Here is a 4,964-nt window from a genome sequence, read left to right on the forward strand (position 1 = left end):
CGCTCCATCTCCTATCCAATCAAGCAACAGGGGCAGCATGAGGCCACAGATTTATGGGTATCCCAGATTTATTCAAAATTCAGTGGAATGGGAGTAGTGTTTGGAAAATACTCACTCGCAATAGCCGCTGCAGGGATAGGCGCTCCACCACCGGGCCGCGGAGAAGAAACAACCCCCGGATCCAATGGAGCCCGATTCTAAATCGCCAAGAAACAGAGGGCAGCATGAGGCCACAGATCGGGGGGGTCCCCAGATCGGGGAGTGGGACTAGGGTTTCGGGCTCACCTCGCAATAGCTCTGCCGCTGCCGAGAAATGCACTCCACCACCGCGGAGAAGAAACCACTGCCGGAGAAGATGCTTACGGCGGCGCCGCTCGCCCAGTCGCCGGTCGAGTCGTGGACGGTTGACTCTTGACTACGTGGCCATAGGTGGACCCCACCAGTCAGAGCACATAACCCCCAGTGTCCTAACCAAATCTCAGCCTAACGGACAGCCAACTAGCCGCGTAAATGGTGTGTCGCATGGGAGCTATTTTTTCCAACGAAGATGTCGCATGCAAGCTATTACAGCCAACGACGTCGCATGAGAGACAGTTCACACCAACGACGTCGCATGGGAGCTATTCACCCAAAACTTAACAGTGAAACCTCCCTAATCTAGATGTTCGACTGCATGATCTCGATGATGCCAATTTGCGTGTGCAGCTCCTAGAAGCGCGCATGTCCGAGCGATTTTGTGAGGCTGCTCCTGTGTACTGATATAATCAACTGCAATCATACCATTCTTCACACAGTCACGAATGAAGAGGTACCTAAGATTAATGTGCTATTGTGCTTACTTCGATCGTGGAACACATGATTATTGCAAAGTTGTATGGCAGATTTGTTGTCGACGCGAAGTTCAGCCTACAGAGGGTCTTCCTTCAATAGATCACCGAGAAGACGGCCGGTCCAAACTCCCTAACAGGACAATAGTCACGGCATCTATGTACTCCGACTCGCATGGTGAGAGAGTGATGACCTGCTTTTGAGGATGCCAGCCGACCGGTCAGGAGCCATAGAAGAACAGCATTCCCGATGTGCTCGCTATCATCTATGTATCCTCCCATAGTCCCATATCTGCATCACTGAATCCACGAACCTTTGGTAGTGGAGCATGCCAACAAGGCTCTGGTAAAGCGCAGCATCTGCTAACGGGCTGATGCTTGACCTGTAGAGCTTCAAGCGCACCTCCATGGGAGTATGGCAGGGGTTGCAAGCTTTGTGCCGCACTACTTCGCAGGTGGCGTTCTTTTTTTACTTTGAAGATCCATTTCAATCCAATTGGCCAATGTCCTGTAGGGAGGTTACCATGTCGCGTTCTCCTCGACCGAGCCCATTTCCTTTAGCATCGCACGGCGCCATATGTCAGGCGGCTCCGCCTCCGCAAAGTTAACCAGCTCATTGGCGAGCACCAGGTAGAGTTTGTCAGCCTCCAATGTTGGGACAAAACCTAGACGAACCCCTCTCTCTCTCTCTCTCTCTCTCTCTCTCTCTCTCACTCGCACGCAGCCTTTCTTTTTTAGTTTCTTCTTTTTTTGGCAATGTGCATCCGTCATGTCACTTGGGCATTGTGTTGTTGCAGAGACACTGGATGTAATTAATATCTTTGCGATATTAATATATGAGGGCTTATATTCATTTGAAGGTACCATAAAACACCTCCATCAGCTATCTTCTACCTCGTCCAGGAGTCAAACGTTGGCCAGCTTCAAATTATACTACAAGCTCCCGTACGAATCTTTCGTACTACGTATAGCTATATAACAAAGAAACTATTAATGATGTGAATAATCATGAGTGGACGAGGTAGAAGATAGCTGATGGGAACTTAACGCCTTCTTCTGGTACCGATTTATTAATTTGTTTGATACTATGGCCTCCTCCCCTGCCAAAGGTTATCCTCGTGCAACATACGGTGTCGAACGGTTGAGTATTTTATGAACGAAACTTATTAACTCCGAACGTTCAGATTTTAAGCATGGCAACCTAAATGTTTTTCATGGCAACTTTAGTTCAGGTGATGTTGGCAAACATGGTAATTTTTTAACAAAAAATGAACTGGGACAAAGTTGTCATGTGTTAACGACTAAAGTTGCCACCTCGCATCAACTAAAATTGCCATCAAAAAACGTTCGAAATGTTAAAATCCGAACATTCAGGATTTATTGGGATCCTTTATAAATTGTTTCTTAAAATAACGATGGCTGGCCTTGGTAAGCTAATTAATCAGCTTGTAGGGAAAAAGGTGCGTGCTCATAGCAACCCTGATGCAAGAGAAATCAGATTGGTTCACAAGAGCGAATAGGTTCTTCTTGTGGCTTCATTTGTTTTGGGGGCAGAAAAAGTACAGACTTGGTTAGGGCAGCTCACCCCTCAAAATAGTGGAGGATCCGGCAAAGTAAACCCTTAGTGGAGTATATTTACTACACTAAGTTTTGGCTGGACCCATCTAATCCCCTATATATAACGGAGTAAAAACCAAATTTGCATAAAGTTCAAGATATATTCGATTTAAACAACCGAAATTTGACATAATGTGCATATATTCAACCGAAATTTGCATAAAGTTCAACATAGATTCTATTTAAATTAATCTTTGGCTTAAACACAACCTAAACATAAACTCTAATCACTATTATAGAGTGCTATCCATTTGGCCCGCTTCATACCACCGATCTTAGGGTTCGGCCCTGTGTCCTTCTCGTCGCTGTCGGGGAAGATGCGGCGCCATTCTTCGACGTCGATCTCCTGTCGTCGCCGCAGTCGGGGAAGATGCGGCGCCATTTTTCGACGTCGATCTCCTTCTCCTTGTGCTCGTCGTCGTCGGAGAGGACGACGACCGCCCCACCCCCCATCCCCGGTGTCCACCATGTGGTCGGCGAATCGCTTGCGCAAACGTATGTACGGCGACTTACATATCCGATATTTTCATTAGCGAAGTTCAGAATCTAGCAACATAAATTCTTTGTGACCAGCACTTCCATTTTTCTGCTGTGAAAGCAACAAGCTTGTGGATGTAAACGCAAGGTGAGAAACTATCTTCCTTTTTTTTTGAAAATTTAGCTAATAGTGTGATATCTAATCATGGGTAAATCTGGAGTAGACTTTGTTCGGATGTGAAGCTGGGAATGACAATGATAATCTACCTAAGACCAAGTAATTTAATCACTCCATGTCTTCAAGTAAGGCTAGCATCTATGGAAACCAAACTTTTAACTATTTTGAAGATTGTTCAATACTTACCGATAATTACAGTATCAAAACCAATCGATCTGTCATGACATGTATTCTTTTAGTCCATACTTACTTTAATTTGATGTAACATACTTCCGTAAGAACTAATGTTCAAAACACAACCTTGTAGACCATGTTAATGTCCAAGGCACCTTATATTGTATTTCAAGGGATGTATTAATTTGTATTTTTGTTTTAGTAGTTGGCTAAGTAACCATGACACTGACTGGGTAGATTAGCGTATCAATTTATTAAATTACCTATGGCGAAACAAGTACTCCATACATCATTTATCAGTCGACATTGTCATTTTAAATGTCTAATGTAACCATCCTTAATACTCACCCCACACATCCATGTAACATGTTAGTGTACTTAATCATGCATAAAATAATGCCGAGTGGATCTCATAAATCATGTACGCATTCTCCCATGTGTCTTGAGATCTGCATTTGATCGGCCACCATGTGGACACAGTAGCCATCTAGGTCTAGTATAAACTAGTAGCCTAGTACTAGGAATTTTGTAAAGGTTTGCACAAGAATCTCCCCGTACAACAGAGCATAGATTATTATAGCTACATCGTTAATACGCCCTTTGTTATATAGCTATATCATATGAAAGATTCATACGGGGAGCGTAGTACTCCCTCTGTTCCATAATATAGTGCGCCCGCGCTTTCCATGATTCAAGTTTGACCATAAATTTAACCAACAAGGCCAACTGCGGTGAAAGAAAAAAAAATTATATCATTGAATTCATATCAAAAATACAAATTCAGTGGGATAATTTTTGCTCCCGCCACAGTCGGTTTGGTAGTTAAATTTACGGTTAAACTTGAATCTTAAAAAGCGCGGACGCACTATGTTATGAAATGAAGGGAGTAGTATATTTGGAGCTGGACAACTGTTGACTCCTAGACGAGGTAGCAGGTAGCTGATAGGAACTTAACGCCTGCTTCTGGTACCGATCAAATTTTATCAATTTGTTTGAGACTATGCATGGCCTCCTCCCCTGCCACTGTCCTCGTACAACATGCAGTGTCGAAAGGTCGATGGTTTGCATTAGTTCTAGGGTAGCATGTTACGAATTGTTTGTTAACAGGCCATTGCTAGCCGCCTGTCGGCCGGGCCAAATTTAGGCCGGTCACCGCACAGGCGTTGGATGCATGCACGTATGGCCGTTGGATCGGGGCTTCTCATGTCGTTTTATTTCTTAAAAACAAATCTGAGGGTGCCAGCGGAAAAAGAGAGCAGTGACCCGCCGGCACCCACCATGGACGAGCGAACGCGCAACCTCGAAGCACCGCCTTCAACGCCGCCGGTTCGCCGCCCGCGATACCAGTCATCGCCCTCGCCGGCGATCACTACCTGCCATGCGTTTCTCGTTGGCCCCACGCATACAATACCGAGCGCCCACAGGTTGCAGTCAATATGGCGATGGTCACAACTCCGGTTAACGACAGGACGCAGCTCCAGGGGCGGCGGTACCTCCCTAGGTTGCTGATCGCAGCAAAACCACCTGCTGGTCATAGCAAACGCAGACAATTGTTACAGAAAAAAAGTCATCATCGTTCGCCGCCGCAGCCCGCGGCAACTCGGCTCGCCGGTTCCAACAAATTTGAGCCCCGGTTCTAGCAAAAGATCTCCTTCGTCGCTGAGCCCATCGCGGTCGCCAAGCTCATCATT

This window comes from Triticum aestivum, chromosome 6A, assembly GCF_018294505.1.
Source record: "Triticum aestivum cultivar Chinese Spring chromosome 6A, IWGSC CS RefSeq v2.1, whole genome shotgun sequence".
Taxonomy (NCBI): Eukaryota; Viridiplantae; Streptophyta; class Magnoliopsida; order Poales; family Poaceae; genus Triticum; species Triticum aestivum.